The following is a 23210-nucleotide window of genomic DNA, read 5'->3' as shown; positions in this document are numbered from 1 at the left end:
TACAAACTACCCAGGTCATCTTCAAGGAGCGGTGCCTCCAAAGGGCAGTGTCAATTATTAAGGACCTCCAGCACCCAGGGCATGCCCTTTTCTCACTGTTACCATCAGGTAGGAGGTACAGAAGCCTGAAAGCACACACTCAGCAATTCAGGAACAGCTTCGTTCCTAAATGGACGTTGAAACCTTGGACACTACCTAACTTTTTTAATATATAGCATTTCTGTTTTTTTCACAATTTTTAATCTATTCAATATATGTATACTGTAATTGATTGATTTATTTATTATTATTTTATTTTTTTCTTCTATATTATGTATTGCATTGTACTGCTGCTGCTAAGTTAACAAATTTCACATCGCCTGCCGCTGTTAATAAAGCTGATTCTGATTCTGATTTTGAACATCATCGAATATAAGGAAGGAAAAGTGAAAGTTTTGAAAGGTGGAATATGTAGAGCTTCTTGAGGATTGCAACTGGATGACGAGATCTGTCCCAAAGCACTGGCAGTGTTGAGTCTGGATAATATGTCTTGTTTTTGTCAAGGCACATAGAGCTCAAAGAACTCAACACACCTGCGGAGGGAAACGGACAGTCAAGGTTTTGGGTCCAAACCCTTTATCTGGGTCTCTCCTGGACCAGTCCAAATGAAGCGTCTAAATCTGAAACACTGACTGTCAATTTCACTCCATAGATGCTGCTCCAGCTTTCTGTGCTTTGTTCCAGATTCCATCTCATGCAGTCTATTGTGTCTTCCTTATTTGTGGGTCCGATTTGAGAAGTTTAACTCGGGGGCTTGAGCAGAAACCCAGGTTTTGCACCAGAACGTAAGTATGGCAGTCCCTACTCCAGCCAAGCAACATTTCACCAGCCATCGAGCAGCTCACTGGAGAGCACTTCACAAGGACACATTTCAGCAGTAAAGGAAAGCATGCGGGTGAACAGTCAACGCAGATAAAAGTAAGACAATTTCATGAGGGACTTAGATAGGGTGAATGTACTCAGACTTCTTCCCAGGACTGGGTAATCAAGAACTAGAGATCATAGGTTTGAAGGTGAGGGGCAACATTTTTTACATGAATGGATAAGTGTATGGAATGAGGTGTCAGGGGAAGTGGTAGAGCTGGGTACATTAATAATTCTTAAAAGACATTTGGACTGTTACACGAATAAAGGTTTAGAAAGATATTAACCAAAAATGGACAAAGTAGAGTGATTTGGATGAGAATCTCAGTTGGCTTGTACAAGTTTGGCTGAAGGGCCTCTCAACATGCTATATTGCCTTATGACTCCATAATAAGCTTTAATTCAGTGCTTTTGGCTGAAGGAACACTGACATTAATATATAGAGTCAGAATAAAATGATTTATGGCTCACATGTATTAGAAGGCCAAATCTAATTGCTTTCTGTCCAATTGACCATTAAGTTTCTGCTAACATAGTTGTCTTTCTTCTCTGCCCCTTCACTTTTGCCTGCTGTACCCCACTAAAACAAAACTACAGTTGCATATTTCTTAGTTTAAGGGTGGTTATGTGAGTCACAATATGCACAAGCCTATTTGTAGTTTCATTGTTTGAATAAATGTGGTTGTGCTCCCATGTGTCATGCTACATAACCTGTCAGACCTGGGTCCAACCATTGCCAACATCAGGAGGAAATATAGAAGGAGAAGGAATACCATGTCATCACGTAAACATTAACCAGAGATTCAATCAACTACCATAAATATTTCACGCTTGTGACGGAATCTCATGACCCAGATGCCATGAGTGATGTTAAAGCACACATCATTGATGCATGCTTAAAACTGGAAGCATCTTTCTGCAATAAAATTGACTGTAAGAAATGTAATTTATCTCTAAAGATAGCTTTTAATCTGTTGAAAGTAAACTGTTTTATTAAAAAAATTGTAACAAGCAAAATGAACTTAAGCAAAATATGAAATAGGAGTCATGAATCTGAAATGAAGCAATTCTCATTGTGTTAAGAAACACATCAATGCAGGTTACTGAATTTCATGCAATATCCATGAATAAAGCAGCAGGCATTAATTTGTGCCAAAATTGACACAACTTAATAACCATATCATTATCTACCCACTAATTCTCAAAATGAAGATGCCAGTACTGCTATCCCGTAACAGAGGGTTTCAAATGAATTAAAACCTTTCACTGGAACATGCTTTTAATCAACTCTCTGTTTCTACTCAATTAACAAAATAAAAACACTCATGAAATCCTGATTATAGCTGTTGCTGCACATTTGTACACCCTTCCCTGTAGGAAACAGTAAGATCAGTTACATGTGAATCCACTTATTAATGAATATTGAAATTTTGGATTATTTGATGGCAAGCTTAAATATTTGGCAACAGCCACATTCAAATTGCAAACAATGGAGTTTGCAGAAAAGAATTATGCATCAGGTCTACAGTTTGTTGGTAAAAATAATTCTGATTCCATATCTTTGCCCAAGCTTTCTTTAACTGTAAGCTTTCTTCTCAAACTCAAAGATGTTCCATTATAGCCTATGATTGGGGAGGGGTCCAAATTTTCCAACGTTTGGCCAGATAATTCACTACAATTATAGCATGCAATCATGTGGAAAATTAAGACTTAATGGAAGTCAATTTAGAACCTGCACTGAAGGAGAATACTTTCTACTTTGTAACAACTTTAATTAGAAAAGTCAGGTGATTTTTCTGTCCACAAGGAGGGTAAAGGATGCAATCAACTCAATGATGATAGAGAGGGGACTCAGAAAAACAGAGCAGGTTTGGCAGATTTACAAGTCATTTTAGGAGTGGGAAATGATTTTCGAATAGTCTTCTTAGCTGATAACCCAGAGGAATGCATCACCTGCTATTGATAAAGCTGTCTGATTTAAGCTCTAGTGATTTAAGGTGTTTTTTTTGGAAAGTGTGGCATTTATTTTTTTCAGACCAAGTGATGAACCAAGTAATCCTTGCTTGTATCGCAAGTAAAACAAGCCAATTAAAAGAAATTAAATTTAATAATACCTTAACCTATGTTGAGCCAGATGGAATCTTATCATCTTACCTTCACTGGACAATAAAATCAGTTGGGGTTAGAATTGACCTCTAACTGTATGCATAAACTCTTCTTGGGCTTCCAACCAGGTCCAGGTGTTGATTTTAACCAACATCTCAATGACAAACTCCGTCTGTCTGTCTGTATCTTGTTTTACGGCGGTTGGCATCCAGCTTAATGGTGCATTACCGCCACCCTCTGCTCCAGAATGTGCACTAAACATACATTCTAAATCCCTTCACCCAATCGCGCGCGCGCACACACACACACACACACACACACACACACACATATATACAAACCTACACTTCACCCTCCCATCTTTGACCATCCTAGTATCCTATTCCTGTTTATTCGTCATATTCTATAAAAAACCCCTGTACTCCTTAAAAACGCTAAAAATACCCGGACTTGTGCTCTCTCACCCATGCCCAGCAATCCTTTAAATGTGAATTCCTGCATCCCCAGCTCCCTTAATTTATTTCTCATCATATCTCTCTGTATCCCATACTTCCTGCAACACAAAACTACATGTTCTACTGACTCCTCTTCCTGACATTCCTCACACAATCCTGTCTGGTGTTTCCCTATCATTTTCAATGTTTTGTTTAATGCACAATGCCCCAGTCTTAACCTAGTCCATACAATTTCCTCTCTTCTGTTTCCATTACCTACCCTAGTAACTGCAACACTCTTTTGTATTTGATATAAATGCCTCCCTTTCCCCTCCCTGTCCCATCTTTCTTGCCACATTCGGTTGACTTTTTCCCAGATTACACACTTAACCTCTGCTTTACTGATACTAATGTGCATTTCCACATTTTCTTTCTTTAACGCCCTCTTTGCCAACTCATCCACCCTCTCATTCCCCTTCACCCCTACATGTGCTGGAACCCATAGAAATTTTACCTGACCTCCCTGATTTGCAATTCTTGTAACTAACTGAAGGACTTCATAAAGTACATCTTGCCGACTGTTTGTGTGAAAAGACCTTAAACTTGCTAGAACTGAGGATGAATCTGAACATATCAATGCTTTGGCTTGTCTGGCTTTCTGCACCCATTGCAACGCAACCAACACTGCCAGCATCTCCACTCTAAACACCCCTAACTTATTAGATGTTCTTCTGCTGATCCCAATTTCTTTTGCTGGTATTACCACCCCAAACCCTGTCACTCCTGTTTCAGGTTCCTTCGCACCATTCGTATAAATGTGAGTATAATCACTATATTTTTCCATCACATGACAGTTAATTGCATTTACCAAATCTGTTTTATATCTTTCTTTCCTTTTTACCTCTAACAAATGCCAGTCTATGTCAGGCCATACAAGCTTCCATGGAGCTACAACCGGATAAACTACTGAAGGATTTATCCTCAGATCAAACACTCCACATTCTTTTGCGATATCATTCCCTACCCGACTAAAGGTATCCCTCTGAAACCTCTCATTTTCCCAGCACTCCTGCAACACTCCTTTAGTAAGGTGAGAATCATTGTGCCCCTGCAAGTTAGCCCAGTAGTTTGCCATCAGTTGCATCCTTCTTAGTTCCAAAGGCATTATTCCCATTTCTACCTGTAGGGCTGACACTGGTGATGTTTTAAAAGCCCCACTGCACACTGTCAAGGCCTGAGCCTGAATCACATCCAGTTTCCTTATAAGAGACCTAGCTGCTGATCCATATACTATATTTCCACAATCCAATACAGATCTTACTAAAGCCACATACATTCTCTTCAAAGCTGAACAACTTGCTCCCCATTCCCTACCAGTCAAACATCTCATCACATTTATTACTTCTTTACATTTCTCCTCAACTTTCCTGATATGGTCTGCCCATGTTAGTCGTGAATCAAATATAACTCCCAGAAATTTAAATGATGCAACCCTTTCTAATTCAACCCCATACATCCTTAACTTCTTCCCTACCTCAACCCTTTTCCTGGTAAAAAATACAGTTTGAGTTTTATCTACTAAAAATCTACATCCCCAATCATAACCCCACTCCACCACTTCATCAATTGCTTCTTGTAGTTTCCTGATTATATGGTCCATGTTCCTGCCTCTTTTCCACAAGGCCCCATCATCCGCAAACAGTGACCTACCTATATCCACTGGTACCTTTGTGAAGACATCATTGATCATAATGATGAAAAGTAACGGGCTAATCACATTACCTTGAGGTGTGCCATTTTCCACTATGTACTGTTTTGATAATTCTGATCCAATCCGAACTTGAATTTTTCTACCAAACAAAAAATCTTTAATCCAATTAAAAACTCTCCCACCAACCCCCATCTTGTGCAGTTTAATTAATAATCCTTCCTTCCACATCATATCATAGGCTTTTTCAATGTCAAAGAACACTGCCACTACTGACTCTCTATTTGCCTGGGCCTTCCTTATTTCAGTCTCTAACGTAATCACTGAGTCCATGGAATTCCTTCCCTTTCTAAAACCACTCTGATAACTTGCCAGCATTCCTCTTTTCTCAAGCTCATATGATAACCTTTCTGTTATCATCCCTTCCATTATCTTACATATACTTGATGTTAAAGCAATTGGTCCGTAGCTAGTGGGTTTTGACAGATCCTTGCCAGGCTTCCTTATTGAAATTACTACTGCTTCTTTGCATGCACTTGGTAATCTTCCCTCCTCCCACACTCTGTTATAAAAATGCAGCAACTTCAAGAGCGCTCCTTCTCCTAGATTTTTTAGCATCACAGAGCATATCAGATCTTTCCCTGGGGAGGTTGGTCTCGATCTCTTTATTGCTCTCACCATTTCTGCTAATGTAAATGGATCATCAATTATATCATCTGTTCCTTCCCTCCTGCTTAACACACCTGGGTGTTGACTCATTATTCTTTCCCTTCTTCTTCTCTCTTCTTCAACCAAATTTTCTGAACTGTGTATCAGTACAAATGACTTGGCCATGACCTCAGCCTTATCCCTATTGGAGACTGCAGTTTCCTCCTCAGATATCATTACTGGATATTCCCATTCCCTTCTATCTCCACCCATCCTCTTAATCATTCCCCATATCTCTCCCACAGGTGTTGTTCTTCCTACCTTGTCGCAAAAACTCCTCCAACTTGCCCTTTTAGCTTGACGTATAGTTCTTCTCACCACTGCCTGTGCTTTCTTATATTGAACCAAATTATGGGTTCTTTTAACTAGCCTGAATGCTCTATTTCTGTGTTTTACAGCCTGACAACATTCCTCTGTCCACCATGGTACCAGTTTTCTATTCATCCTATTTTTACTCCTAGGTATAGATCATTCTGCTGCCATGATAATTGCTGAAGTCACCTGACTGTTTAATTCATCTACATTTCCAGAAATATCAATCTTTGTCAATGCTTCTTCACTCAATTTCTGGAACTTACCCCAATCAGCTTTTTCAAACACCCACTTTGGGGTTCCGCTACCTGGTCTTACTTCAAATCTTTCACCCACTGAACACAAAACTGGGTAGTGATCACTGCCTACTGTTGAAGCAGTCCAAACTCCCCAGTTACTAATGCCAGCCAAGGTATTAGACACTAACGTAATATCTAACACTGACTCAGTTCCTGTTGTTATATCTATCCTTGTGTCGCTACCATCATTCATACACACCAAATTTTTCTTCCATCAGATCTTCAATTACCTTTCCATTTGGATCTGTAATCTGATCCCCCCATATTGTGCTATGAGCATTGAAATCTGCACACCCCACTACTTTATGTCTGTTTTGTCCTTGTATCTTTAATAGGCTGTCCAAATCCAACCTTTTACATGGATTGTAGTAGTTAATTATAACCACTCCCTCTCCTCTCTCCCACACTTCCACCACTATGTATTCCTGATCATCTCCTTTTTCCAGTACCCTATATGGTATACCTTGCTTGATTAACATAGCACAACCCCCTCCTCCCCCTAGATTTCTATCTTTCCTTATCATTGTATACCCATATACCACAAAGTCTAAAGTTGGTTTCAACCAAGTTTCCTGAATACACACTACATCCGGTTTTACAACCATTTCTTTAATAAAGTGCTTGAATTCCTGGCTATTGGCCAGTAAGCTCCTTGCATTCCATTGTAAAAGAATCACCATAATTAGTATTAACCAACACATGACACTTCCTGGCTTGACTGATTACTGAGGTTCTCCCTCACTTCCTCCCATGTCAGTCCTACTAACCCTAAATGGTTTACTGCTGCTTTTACCACCAGCTGAATTTTGTCACTTTTTGACTTTACCTCAGCCGTACTATTAATCACTCCTGCAATGAATGTTACTAGAGCCTTTTTGTCTACATAAATCCTGTCATTTGTTCTTTGTTGCATCTCTCGTATCCCTATTGCTCCCTGTTCATTAGGAGCATTATTCTGTTCTCTTGACATTCTTACAGCTTCTACATAAGTGATCTTTCTTTTCACTCTTATTTCTTGAATTTTAGTCTCCCGTCTGACAACCTCACACCCACTATATGCAACATTATGAGCTCCTCCAAAATTGCAACATTTTGGTTGAACTCCTGTTCCGCACTTTCCATATTCATGATCACCCCCACATCTAGCACATCTCCTCTGCCTTTTACTGTTTTTAGCCACGTGTCCAAACCTTTGACAATTATAGCACCTCAGTGGCTTTGGCACATACACCCTTACTGGGTAACTCATGAAACCCAGGAACACCTTCCTTGGCACTCTTTGTTCTTCAAATTCAATTAATACAGATTCACTTTCCTTTTTCACTTCCTCCTTTGTTGACAAACTCTGTCATCTTCATGAAGATGATTTTATGCGTCATATATGTTTGGAAAGCACTAGCTCCTTTTTCTCTACTTATTATGTTCAAAAGAATACTTGTTTTAAAAGGGAGGGGAGATAATCATTTATATTGGAGGTTTCTCATTGATCAAATATGGTTTACAGCTAATAAAGTACTTTAGAAGTAAAAAGGCTATTGCAGTTTCAGAAGAAATTTCAGTTAATAAGGCAAGGCAGCACAAACAAATTAATGTCAATGACTACTTAATCAATTTCAGTGAAGTTCATTGATGTATAAGGAGAGGGCCTGGCAGTTCAGAAAATTTCCCTGCTCCTTTTGGAAGCCTGCCTTTCAATAGATCTGGAGAACAGAAACAGAAAAATAGTAGAGTAAAAATTTCTGTCTTAAACATAATTTTTATGACTTGACGCTACTATTTTTACCTATAACATCAACTGAGGCTGACAGATGTAAAGTAAATTATATTCAAGAGTTAATAGATATGAGAAAGAGCAATTTAGCTTTGGCCACCAGTCCCTAACATATGTTGAGAATAGTTTCTTTGTTGCATTATTGTTATTAAGTCAAAAACTGTGGCGGTGAATAAAATTCTGTATGCCATTACAGCTAGTGACCAACAATGAAATTCTCTTCCCCTCATCTCTGCTACACCCTGAATACAACTTCACATGATTTCCTTCTTCAAAACCTTACCTGACTTACTTGTCATACCTGCCACAGTAATGCTGCACTGGGAAGAATAGTTAGTTTCAATAATACTTTAAAACACTCTCTCCAAGGAAAATATGGTTCTGTTTGTCCCACAAGAGAGAATAACATGGTGTCATTTTCCACTTACGTATCTTTTATCCTGACATCTCCAGTTCAGTTTCTGCAATGACAAATTTTTTCTGATGTGTGGGATTGTTCTGGAAACAAGTTCAATGTATATGCAATATTTATGTATATGTGTGTGTGTCTACACACACACACACATACAGTGGTACAGTGGAATATAGTAGATTTTGGTTACTCGGGTCAGCCTCTTATTTGGGAAAATTCTTAAAGAGCAAAAGCAAATTGAGAAAATAGCCAGAATTCCTTTTGTTTACTTGGGACACTCTGCTGCTTATCTGGGGTAGGTGATGGTTACCAAATAGCTTCAAAGAAGCATCAGTCACATGCATGTTGTGTGACCATTGGACAATGCATCATGCTTAGAGCGAACAGCTTTTAAATAGTGTCACTTTTGTGTTTGTGTTCAAAGAAGCATTGAATTTTGTCACTGATAGTTGGTGAGTAATAAACAGCAAGGTAATTCAGAACTGTTCTGCTCACTGCAGTTTCAAGCATTCAGGCTTGGAGATGCCAGAAACAGCCGGGAGCGAAAATGAAACAACCTCACTACTTCAGTAAGCTAGGAACTATGAAGAATTTGAAGGCATTGACATTCCTCTGGAAAGCTGCAATTCAAATGAAGATTTGGAGGATGCAATCATCGAAAGCACTATTTCAAGGCTTTTCACTCTCTGCACAAAATGTCTGTGCTAATTTTGTTCATTTACAGTCAATCAGAAGAACGCATGAGAGTATACAATGAATATTCCTGTTGATAACTATTAGGAACTAATATAGTTTTATAGTACTTGTAGTCATTAAGGTAGTGTTCTTATTTATTCTGTGTTTCATTTAAATACATAATCTGTTACTCATTTAAACAGCATTTTGTCTTTTTTTAAATACATTTTTAACTATTTCCATGAAACTTTGGCTGATTGGAGCAGATGCTTTATTGGGCCAAAATGTACTGATCTCAGAGTATCTCAATTAACTGAATCCACTGTATAAAGTATATGCTCCAAGAGGACCAAAACTTGTCATGGTTTGGAGGTTTACGTGCCTCAAGGATCTAGAGAGCTATGCTAGCTGGAGCCAGGGCTTTGTACTTTGGCCCATGCCAAACAGGTCAAAGAATAGAGACCAGACTAAGAGCCATCAGGCATAATGAGCAGTAAGCAAGTGCGATACATATACGGTATATGTTTATGTGTGTGTGTATATGTATTTATGGAGAGGAGAAGGTGGTGGCGTGACGCAGCTCGCAGCAGCCACTCCAGTGGTGATGTCTGTTATTTGTCAAGTAGGGAGCCGTGCACAATCCTGATTTGATGGAGATGGATGTGTGAGCATGGAGGAACATCTGGTGAAACTTCTGAAATGTCCGCTTCGCTGCTGCTGATACTGTGTGGTCCAAAATCTCTGGAGGGGAAGGCCCTGAGTCCTCAGCTTTCCTTGTTGCTCAGCGGTCGGGGCGGGGTCAAAGCACTTGGCAGAGGATAGTGCTCGGTGCTCAGTGTCGAAGGGCTGGTCAGAGGCTCGAAGTTTTTGGACGTTCTCAGAGTCCGCTGCAGTCGGGTGCTTCCAATGGTGCTGCATTGGCAAGTTTGCTGCACTTGGAGGTTCATGGCAGGGAGAGTTTCTCCCTTCTACCATCTGCGTGAGATGATGGGGCTATTGGGACTTCGAAACTTTTTTTTACTGTGCCCATGGTCTGCTCTTTATCAATTTACGGTATTGCTTTTCACAGTTGTAACTATATTTTATAATTATGTGGTTCTGTCAGTTTTAGTCTTGGTTTGTCCTGTGTTTCTTGTGATATCATTCTGAAGGAACATTGTATCTTTTTTTTAATGCATGTATTTCTAAATGACAATAAACGAGGACTAAGTGTCCTCATAACCTAATCTAATGTATACTGTATAAATAGTTATCCATAGTCATTAGTCTTCTACCAGTGCCATGCCCGGTTTGTATGGTTAACTTTGATCTGAAATATACTTCACAACAGGAAAATAAACAGTTTCTTGAAATAAGTAATCAAAATAAACAGAAAATAATAATTGGGAACTTCATTTCCTATAGGAGTAGTCCTTACACAAACAATTCCATTTGCCACAGAAAACTAAATGTGGCTTGTTCATTAATGTCTTTGCCAGAGTCTCAAGCAAGAATTAAAATAGGAATTGTACTTCACAGAGAATAAATTGATTCTTTATAAACTTGTAATCACTGGGAGATTGTCTGTTTTCTTCCACTCAATGATAACTGGAATTTAGATTGTTGGTATTACCTATAATCAATGTTTAGAATTGTGACACAGAGATTTCTCTATCGTAATGGCATTGGCATTTGACCCTATTAACAAGGAAAGTCAAGGGGATAAGATATGTTAGGCACATCTGCACTACCTTTGTGTCTCCGTCAAAATATCTGAACTCCATTTTTAGTAGCACTGTGGAAGTAACTTCACTAAAGTGACTGCAAAGATTCAAGAAAGCAATCTGTTACTATATTCTCAAGGACAAATAATGAATGGCAATAAATGCCGGCCATTCCGGTATATCTATGTCTTGTGAAAATGAATAAAGGAAAGGAAACATTTACAGAATGGAAACAACCTTGTGCACAGAATGACTGCAAATGCAAGCTGACAAACACCCATCGGTTTATACACCAACCTCTCAGGAAGATGGATAAAATGGCTTTTTATGAATCGGTATATGTGTAATCATACAAGATTTACCAGTAGTAATGCCTTGTTTGTCTGTCATACCTGGTAGAAGGATCATTGTAATTAAATATTTCTGTCCCATCTGGTCCCAATCTCATCTCGCAACCCATATCTATACTATCTCAACATAAAGGGAAAAATAGAGAAAGAAAACAAAGAGAGTTAATATGTTCCTCGCAAAAGATGTCTTACGAATTGTTAATGCTCCTCTGGATTCCACCATGTCTCCGGCACCAATCCTCCCATCCCACCCCATGCTGTATTGGTTATCCTCTTCCTCCCTTGCCTTTTTGTTGGGACAGATGGGCAGGATGAAGTCAATCATCATAATCTGAGTATCATCATACTCTGAGTGACAAAAATCTATTGAACCCAGCTTGACAGGATTGCAATAACATCTAACTACATTATTTTGTTTGAACATGGTGCATGCCAAGAATAGTAATAATGGGACTATGATTTAAGGCTATTGTCAGAGCAACCAACAAATCAAGGATCAAAAGTATTCTGCACTCCGAACATAACCTTCCCTTCAGAATTTCAAACATTCTTTGTGGTGAAAATGTGGCCCTTGCTCTGTGCAATGTCCAATAAAATACTTGGAAAACAAGCAAGGGTCTTCAGTACTGGCTGAGATGATTAGGATCCACACAGGCTTTTATCAGTAAAAAAAGGATGTTTTAGACGGTCTTAAATCAAAAGCTTTATAGCAGCTCTCTCAAAAATGATCAATTACATACCTCATGCTCACAAATGAGCTGGATGTTAAGCGGTTCAAATCTTTGCCAGTTGATAAGGACAGTGGCATTGATCAATGGGGCAGGGATACCCATGTGAGTGCTGTCTACGGTTCCTTGGACCCTGGGGGAGCGTCAACCTCATCAGTTAAATTGCAGTACTCTGTCATTCTGCCATTCACTGTCCATGGGGAAAATGGAAGGAATGGCTTGCTCTAGAAATTATCTATGATTTGCCACAAGCACATTGACACAGTTGGCTAATTTTACTAGTTTCTTGTGTGGTATGTGAGATTGACCCATTGGTACAAAGTATTAAGCATTCATGATCAGTGTACAGAGAAGATAGGCTTTAGGTCAGATGGTCATAAATGGATAATTCACTGACAGAACGTGGAAAAGCAAGAATGTGCAAATGGCTTGCATCATTGATTATGCTGGTTGCTTTACGAAGGCAATGAGAAGTGTAGACAGTGCCCATAGAGAGGGCGTTGGTTTCTGCTATGTTCTGAGCTGTGTCCACAACTGTCCATTGTTTCTTATGGTATTTTGCAGTGCAGCTGCCATACAAGTATTGATGCATCCAAATAGGATTATTGCCATGGTGCATTGATACAAATTAGTGAGGGTCAAAGGGGACATGAAAAGTTTATTTAGCCTCCTGAGAAAGTAGAAGTACTGGTGAGCTTTCTTAACTATGACATCAATGTGGTTTGAATTGGTCAAGCTGTAGGTGGTGTTCACTCCTAGGAAAATGAAGCTTTCTACACATTGCTAACATTGAGGAAAAGGTTGTTGTCATAAAATGATGTCACTAAGTTCTCTTTCTCCTGTTCTCCGACTCATTGTTATTTGTGCTTCAGACCACTATGGTGGTATCATCTACTGTTTTGTGGGTGGTGTTGGAACAGCATCTAACCACATATCTATGAGAGTGTAGAGAGTAGAGTAGGGGGATGAAGATGCAGCCTTGTCGGGCAACAGTACTGATAATCATGGCAGAAATGTTGCATCCTATCCTTACCAATTGTGATCTATTAGTCAGGAAGTCAAGGATCCGATTGCAAATGGGAAGTATTGAGTCTCCCATGTCTGAGAGGTTTGAGATGAGTTTGCTTGGAATTATAGCGTTGAAGTTGGAGCTGTAGTCAATAAATGATATTCTAATATATATATATTTACTGCCTAGATGCTCCAGAGATGTGTGCAATGCCAGAGGACTGGTAAACACTGTGGATGTGTTTTGCCCACAGATTTGCTGTGGTTCTAGGTTGTCCAGGAGACTGGAGTTGAGGTGTGCCATGACCAGCTACGTGAAGTACTCATTATAGCGAATGTCAGAGCTACCAGGCAGTGGTCATTATGGCATGCTACCTTACTTTTCTTGGGTACTGGGATGATGGTGGTCTCCTTAAAGCAGGTGGAAATCTCAGATTTAGATCTGCTTGACTTTGTTTTGTAGCTTGTTATAATATGTAGGTCTTGCCACAACTGATGGTTGGACTGCAACTCCAGTTTGGACTAGTACATGTCTTGGCATCACTAAGGACTTTATGAGGTTCTTATCTTGATTTCTTGCAAAAGTTTGGATCATATGATTTTAACGCCACAGTCCTGGACTTCAATTGCAGTGGATCTCCTGATTCATACATGTGTTATGACTTGGGAACATCTTTTATAGCCTCTTTGTTAGACAGTGCTCTACACTCCTCCTGATCAAGTTCAATACCATCATCCCCTCACTACTAATCAACAATCTTCAAAACCTGGGCCTCTGTACCTCCTGTTCAACTGGATCCTTAATTTCCACATTGAGAAACCACAGTCAGTGTGGATCGGCGCTGATATTCCCTCTTCGCTGATAATCTATGCAGACATGTGTCAAGCATATGAGCTTAGTCCACTGTTCTACTTTCTCTGCATTCACCACTGCATGGCCTGGCACAATTCTACAAATTTTCCAATGACACCACTGTTGTTGTCAGAATCTCAGACAGAGAAAAGGAGGCATACAGGATTGAAATAGGTTAGCTGGATGAAACATGTCACAAAACAACCTTACAGTCAAGATAAGCAAGACAAAGGAGTTGACCGTGGCCTTCAGGAAGTGGAAGTCTGGAGAACACCTACCAGTCCTCATTGAGTGGTCAGCAGTGGAAAGGGTGAACAGCTTCATTTTTCTGGGTCCAAAATATTGACACAATCACAAGGAGGTATACTTCATTGGGAGTTTGAGAAGATTTGCTATGTCACAAAGACTCTTGTAAATTTCTACAGTGTAGGGCATTCTTACTATTTGCATCAACATTCTGGCTCGTTGTATTATCACTATTTGGAGGCTCCAATGCTCAGTGTTGAAAGAGGTTAGAGAAAGTTGTAGACTCTGCCAGTATGGGCATAGCCCTCCCCACCATTGAGGACATCTTCAAAAGGCCATGCCTCAAAAAGGCAGTATCCATCGTTAAAGACTCTTACCATCTGGAGAATGCCTTCTTCTCATTACTACCATTGGAGTAGTGGTACAAAGGGATTAAGTCTCACACTTAATGTTTTAGGAACAGCTTCATCCCCTCTGTCATCAGATTTCCGAATGGTCCATAAACCCATGAACACTGTCTCATTGTTCCTTTTTTGCACTATTTAATCAATTGTTTATTCATTGTAACTTGTAGTAATTTTTATGTCTTGCGCTGTACTGCTATCACAGAACAACAAATTTCTCAACACAAATCTGTCAGTGATAATAAATCCAATTCTGACTGTAATGGCAACTTATCTAGTTTGGCTGTTGTTTAGCAATCAAGATAAGTTTCAAGCATTGGGGTTCTGCAAGAAAAATTAAGCTTGATGAACAGAGATCAAAGCTGACTCAGCCCAGAGTTGTATGCAACTCCTTTCCTGGATTCTTCTGCTGGACATTAACACTGACTCATATCTTTGCAACGACACCTGACGATATTGATTTGTTTGAACATTGAGTGTGCGAAGAAGTCTTAATAATGGAAAGTATGGCCAAAATATTGACTAATTTAATAACCATGGCCAGAATGACCAACAAATCAAGAGACAAGCAATCAGCATTCAACATTCATTCCAATCATACATGACATTCTGGAGAGTAAATGAGACACAGAAGTCTTCTTTCCTGAATGAATTTAAAATTAATCGAGATCCTTCCGTTTTGTGATGACCTAAATTGGTTTAATCCATGATTTATTATGATAACACAGACTAATTATATAGTAATGATTGGAAATTGTCTTTGCCCCTTATAATGCATGATAATCACTAGACAGGAATATAAAGTCATATCACAGGTTGCCATGAAAGCTTAACTTCCTTTCAAAGATGGAGTGAGTTATTCATTTACAGTATTCATTTATGCAGATCCGATATTTGAATAAACAACCAGGTCCACAATTATAAAACAGTGTAACCCAAGTATTTATATCAATTACCACGCAAATAATTGCCACCCTTTATTATAATGCTGTATACATACATGATATGTACATGGCCTTTCATTTTACAACTTGCTCTTGAAATTGCTGTCTTTTTAAATGTGTTATATTGCTAACTATAGTATCTTGATTTAAGTCTTATTTTTGTTGGTAACTGTTGTTATAAATTTTTGATAATTCAAAATAGTTTACAATGCCTAGAAAAGACATAAAAATCAGGTAATTTGGAGCTTAATAAATTTAAATTTTAAAGAAAACCAGTTTTTATGATTATTTGGAAGTAAATGTTTATAGGTTTGAGTACTGTGGGGCTAGCCTTATTTGTAAGGTATCGATACTATTTTCTTATTGTATCTTGGCTTTATGTGTGTTGCAAAAACAATAAAGAGTACTTGAGCAGTGGTAATCTTTATATTGACATGACATTGACATTAGCCATGTAGCAAACGATGCTACCAATATTAAGCTCAAATCAGCTATTCAAACTTATTGATTTGTTGAAATATACATTTGCCAAACCCCAGTGAAAACTGATCACTTGAAAGTCTACAATTACACTACATAGTCTACATAGCCATGCAATTCCCTGTCAACCTTATACTTGAACGATTGCTACATGATATTTAAAAATGCCATTTATAAAATGCATCTGACAGATCAAAAATATTCAATTCCCTTAAAAATGAATAATTTTTATAAATACATATTTTATTGCTAAAATCAGTTTATAATGTTATCCTTATTATATCATGTGACTACAGAAGGAAAATTATTTACTAAATGATTTTTCTCCTCCAATGTAATATAAGAAAAGGACATTCCAATCAGAAATATCCAAGTATTTTAAGAAAATAATTCAAAAATAAGTATTCTTAAAGCAAAACGCACAAAATATATCAAAACTAGAAAGTGAAGCAATCTTGGCAAATGTATGACCCTCTTGCCACTAAATTTAAAGCCATTCCATTTCCCACTGAAATTTGGAAGACCTTGGATTCTGTATCAAATCTAAATCAGGCCAGGGAGCAAATACCCAGCATAAATGCAGAATCCAACTGCAGAGCAGACTGTTAACCAATGTCCCCAATCTGTCATTGGTCTGATACTTCTGCATTCGACAGTGCATGGGCAGAAGACTAAGACTTATTAATGATTAAACAGCTAATCTCCAACAGTTCTGGTATTAACTAGCAACATTCTGCCTGCCCTTTTACTGACAACCCTTCTCATTGACTAATTAATACACACAATCCCAGTCACTTTACAGATCTATTCAAAAGGAAGTCTTTGTCAATACCAGTGCAATATCCAATACTTAACAATTACTGTATTTTGTACAAAAGCTATAATCATTTAACATCAACAAGAAAGAATTAATGGAGTTCAGCTACATGTGAGGGACTGAGAGATATTGGAGCGCTTAAAATATTGGAGAAAATAAGTAATTTCAATTAATCCCAGAATTAACATTTTTTAGTTATCTTTGTTTACAATTTATGTCCCAATGTTAAACATTATAGATTACCAATATTTTTTACAATTTTACATTGTAGGTAACACCATTAATCTACAGAGCTTTAACAGAAGGATTCAAGCCAACACCAGGCTATAACTTCCAGTTTTAGTAGGAGCTAATTTATTTTTGGAAATAGAAAATTATTTTTCTCATGCTCTGCTGTCAGAAGTATTATTTAATGCTGGAGAGTAAGTGCAAGTGCTTTAGGGCAGAGATAGGAGCAGAAGGGTAGGGCCAGCCTGCTGTTGCATCCAATGCATTTGTTGAAGCTGCCTTCATTGACACACACGTTTTTCACACTGACAGCCAGACTGACTGGACGACAATGTCACCAGTGCTAAGTGGAAGGAAGCAGGATGGGGTAAAGTGGATTAGTTCCTTGCTAAGAGCATCATAAGAAGACAAGGCAAAGAGCAGATTAATGAGAAATAACTGAAGGAGGTAGATTTTATATTCAGTCACTGATCATCATAGGATCACAAATGGGGATTTGCAACCTTATGATGATCAGACACTGAATTGTTGCATGCTGTTCAGATTATTTACAGCTCCACAGCACATGAAACAGCTTGTGAATACATAGTGTTACCAAGGCTACTTTATATTATAGGCTGAGAAGTTACATTACTACCATGGGAGTGGCAGGCAATAAATATGTCCAACATCAGAACATCTAACTATCTACCCTTGCTGTTGAACGGCATTATCACTGTTGACTCAAACTCCCTCAATTTTGTGGGTCACCATTAACCAGAAACTTAACTGGACCATCCACGCAAGCACCAGAGTTTCAAGGTTGAGGGGGTTTGGGTCAACAGTGGTAATGGTTGTAGTTCCATCACCATTTAGAAGTTTACATCGTATAGGGGATAATCCAACCCGCTTGATCAGCCCCACAACAATCACCCTGAACATCATTTTTTTCTACTAACAGTACCCGGCAGCTGCAGAGTTGTACCATCTACAGCATATACTACAGTTACTCATCCAGGCTGCTACAACAACAGGTCAAATGTCCTCAACCTCTACTGCTGAGAACGATAAAAGTAGTAGATGCATGGAGTCACCACCACCTGGAAGTTCCTCTCCAAGTCATCCTCCACCCTGACTTGAAAATATATTGTCAGTCTTTTATTGACAATGAGTCTAAATTGTGCAAATTCCTGCCTAATAGCACTATGGGATATCTTCACTTGCAGCTTCCCACAGGCAATTAGGGATGAGCAGTAAGTGTTGCACTGTCTATTCTGAAACTACGTTAATGAAGTCTGGATATAAAGAAGTCAGAAGCTTGTTGAGAAAAAGTATTTCTTGCAAGCTGTGGAAATCCAAGTGTATCTCAGAGACGGAACTATTTAGTATAGGACTAAGATTGAAAGAGACATGTGTAATATGATTTTTTTATATATATATATACAGTGGATTCCAATTAATTGGGCCATTGGTTAATCAGGGCAGCTGCTTATTTGGGACAACATTTAAAGAACAAGAACTAATCAAGAAAATAACTGGGATTTTCTTTGTTTATTTGGGACACAATGCCACTTAATTGGGACAGGGGTCTGTTGCTGATCAGTTTCTAACTAGAGTCAGTCGCATGCACTTGTTATGGCCACTAAACAGTACACCATGTTTAGAGTCCAACCATAAACAAGAGAAAATCTGCAGATGTTGGAAATCCAAGCAACACACACAAAATGCTGGAGGAACTCAGCAGTCCAGGCAGCATCTATGGAAAAGAGTAGAATCAACGTTTTTTTGGGCCGAGACCCTACATGCATCCTGATGAAGAGTCTCGGCCTGAAACATCGACTGTACTCTTTTCCATAGATGCTGCCTGGACTGCTGAGTTCTTCCAGCATTTTGTGTGTGTTACCATGTTTAGAGTAAACTGTTTTTAAATAGCAGCAGTTGCATGTATTTGTGTTTACAAAGCAGTGATTTTGTCACCGATAGTTGGTGAAAAATAAATCGTAAGACAATTCAGAACTATTTTTCTCACTGTGGTTTTAAGCATCAGGTGTGGTGGTGCCGAAGATGGCTGAGAGTGAAAATGACACAATTTCACTATTTCAACAAGTTAGGAACTACAGTAAAAAGAATTTGAAGGTATCAACCATCACATTGAATGTTATAATTCAAAAGAGGATTTGGAGGATGCAATCATTGAAAGCACTGTTTGAAGGCACTGATCTTGTTCATTTACAGTCAATCAAAAGAACACGACAGCGTACACTGGATTAATTCCTCAGTCGATAATTATTAGGAACTAATATAGAGTTTTATAGTACTGTAGTAGTATTGGTAATGTTCTAATTTGTTCTGTATTTTATTTAAATAGATAATTTGTTACTCATTTAAACAGTAGTTCATGTTTTTATACCTTTTTTAACTATTTCCATGAAACCTCAACTAACTGAGGCAGCTGCTTAATTGGGCCAAAATGTTCCTAAAGTGTCCCAATTAACAGGAATCCACTGTATTTGTAAGAAGTGTGTACTTGCATTGAGTTAATTACTTTTGATTAACAGCATTAAAATGCTAGCTTATCTACAGAGAGGTAATTATCAAAGTCTGCAACTAATGCTTCCTCTCAGAGCACACGACCATCCCTATTGTGATTTGTAATACAGTTGTGTACAGTCCAAAGCAATCCTATCCATCACCAAACACTGCCAAACAGCATGGCGTTTCAATCAGACATATCAAGCCTGGAACAAGGAGCAAGGATCAACTTTATCGCCATATACATTCACATGTATTGGGAATATTCTGTGATATGTTGGCATGACATGCTAAAAAATAACATTCAACAATTAGGAACAAAGAGTTAGATAAAAATAAAGTTGGAGGCTGAAGGACATTTATGGAATTAAAAAGTGTATAAATACATAATATCAGAAAGTGTTTACAATGTAAACTGCATTATAAAAAGTGGTTTAAAGTGTTTACGGTGCCTGCGACAATAGGTAGAAGAGATGGGGGAGGGCTAACTAGATGATCGATCAGATTAACTGCCTGGATGAAAAAATTTTTGAGCTGGAATGAAATTTTTGTTTTAATAGCCCTGCTAAAGTGAGATGTACAATCAGTTAAAGTGTTCCTACATTCAGTATTGCTGGTGTTGGTCAAAAGGTGACCCTGAGATGAAGTATTTCAGTACGGGCCAGAACTGGTCTGAGAAAAGATTGCATTAGTTAATTAAACGGCTCTGAAATTCCTTTGAACACACACAGCAAATTCATGGTGTAATTGATAATAGGAATTATTAAAATTCCAGAGATGTCTGTAAATAATATATCTTTTGTATTAATTGTATTAACAGACAGAGTGTGTGGGTTGGGGACAGGGAGTGGATAATGTAAATTTTCTTTAAAGAGGTGTCCATTTGCTTTGGGTATAGGCTGAATATATTTTTCTGAAGGGTTCCCTATCATTATTTATTCTTGATTGGAGCTGTTTAGTTGTGCCTGAAATCCCAGTCATTCTACTTTTCAATTTACTTCTTGAATGTCAGTTGCACATTATCCATCCGTGCTCTTGCTCAATCTTTACAGTGAGGTGTGAAGCTTCATCTTTTGAGAAGTGTCCAGTCAAGGCTGAGAGCTCACAGGATTAAGTACCACCAGCTTGGAATCCATTCTTACTCATTTGTGGTACATACCCATATGGAAGTCAATTGATATTTACCAGGAGCTCTGCGTACACAGCACCCTTAACATTGTCAATGATCTTTCACATATGTCCAACAATAACTTTGATCCCCTAACATCAGGCAGAAGGTACCATCACATTAGGACAAGGAGAGTTAGGATGGGAAACAGCTTCTTTTCCCAGGCCATGAGCCTACTGAACTCCCAGCCACCACCCAGGTCTCGCCATGTATGAAGTGGCAGTAGCATTATACTGTTTACTTTTAAACTTGCATTGTACATGCACCTATTATTTGTTAACTTATTTGTGATAATATTACTTCATGTGTGGTGTGTGAGCTATGTGTACTGTGCTGTGCACCTTGGTCTGGAAGATCATTTCATTTGGCAGTGTACAGTTGAAATGACAATAAATTTGAACTTGAATTTGTAGGCACACTTCAATTAACATTTTATGTAGCAATTCAAAATAAATTGACATCGTAAGCGAAGTATGTCAATGACACTCCATTCTCTTTGGAATCTGGATCAGTTATACTGTCCAGTATCACAACAACTTTGCTGCAGGGTCTACGCACTTGCGCAGGCAGGCTGTGCGACAGATTCAACAACCGCGCTCATAAGAATGCATATTACACATATCCAGCAACCTGTGTTCCAGTACGGTGGTATTTAATTCCCTTCTTTTTGTTCTAGTCCAATCAGAACTTGACCAAAAGCGCTGCAACGTTTACGCTCCCTGCTTACCCTCATCCTTGTTTGGGAAAGAAGACTACTGTTTCAAAAGTTGCTGTAAGGGAATGGTATTCATTTAGTATTTTGTTATTGTTTCCAGCTGCAGTATTTGCTTTAACTTTCAGTATGAGTTTTTATTTAATAGCCCTGTTGGCCTAAAATTTATTGTTTTTCTTTTCCTTTAAATTCTGCAACAGTTCTCATTAAAATCAGTGAACCATTGACACTCTTTAGTCTCTCTCTCTCCACACTTGGGACATAACTGAATGTTTTGACACCCAGAGCTAATCAAGTCCAAAATGCAGTGTTTCAAAATGATGTTTGGGTATATCAGCGGTAAATTGGCATACAATTCAGAATCAAAAGCAGCACATGCAATATAAAAAATAATAATTTAACAATTTTCATTTTCAAGATTCAAAGATTCAAAGTATATGTTATCAAAGCATACTTAAACTATACAACCTTGAGATTTGTTTGCTTACATGTAGCCACAAAGCAAGAACCTTGAAAGAACCTAATTAAAAAAAAATAAAAGACTAACACCCGAAGCACAACAGAAAGGGGAAACGAAACACAAATCATGCAAACAATTGAAGCAAGCAACAACATTCCAAACCAAGATTTACAGTATTCATTGTAATAATCATTGCTCATGTTTGAAAATATTTAAAGATATTAGTGTAAAGGTTGCATGTTTAATCACACTGACTAAAAGAAGATAAAATGAATATAGCCATCTCAAAACTCCCATTAAATTAAAAATTAATTTGGGATGAAATAAAACTTAAAGGTGTTGTTACAGCACACTATCTGCCAAGGGATTCCCCATCAAACCAGAAGTTCCTTTCAAAGAGAGTGCAACAAGAGAGTGATGAAACAGTAGAGTTATGTAGCAGGAAAGCTGACCCTTCAGCCCATCATGTCATTCTGGCCATTAATTTAATTTGATCCAATTTTCCAGCACTTGACCTGTAACTTGTAGGGTAATGTCATAGTGCTTCATGCATTAAAGTCTTTTAGTCATAGAACACTACAGAACAGAACCAGACCTTCACCACAACTAGTCTGTGCCAAACTGTTTTGCTGCCTTGTCCCATTGACCTGCACCCAGACCATACCCCTTCACACCCCTCCCATCCAAGTATCTAACCAAATTCCTCTTAAATGTTGAAATCAAACCTGCTTCCACTACTTCCACAGACAGCTTGTATCACACCCTCAGCACCTGCTGAAGAACCCCCCCCCTATATTCCCCTTAAACATTTCACCCTTCACTCTTAATCCAAGAGCTCTTGTACTAGTATCACCTAACTCAATGCATTTACCCTATCTATTTCCCTTAAAATTGTTATACCTTTATCAAATCTCCACTCATTCTCCTGTGCTCTATGGAATAAAGTCTTAACCTATTCAACCTTTCCCTATAACTCAGGTCTTCAAGTCATGGCAACATTTTTGTAAATTTTCTCTACACTCTTTCAATCTTACTTACATCTTTCATGTAGGTAGGTGATCTGAACTACATGCAATAGTCCAAATGAGGCCTCACCATCATCTTGTATGACTTCAACATATAACATCTCAACTCTTCTACTCAATGCTTTGATTTATGAAGGCCAGCATGCCCAAAGCTCTCTTTACAACCCTATGTAACTGTGACACCATTTTCAAGGAAAATTGGATTTCTATTCCCAGATCCCTCTGCTCTACTGTACCCCACAGTG

Source organism: Mobula birostris, chromosome 7, assembly GCF_030028105.1.
Source record: "Mobula birostris isolate sMobBir1 chromosome 7, sMobBir1.hap1, whole genome shotgun sequence".
In the NCBI taxonomy this organism is placed as follows: Eukaryota; Metazoa; Chordata; class Chondrichthyes; order Myliobatiformes; family Myliobatidae; genus Mobula; species Mobula birostris.
Note: the sequence above shows the minus strand (reverse complement) of the source record.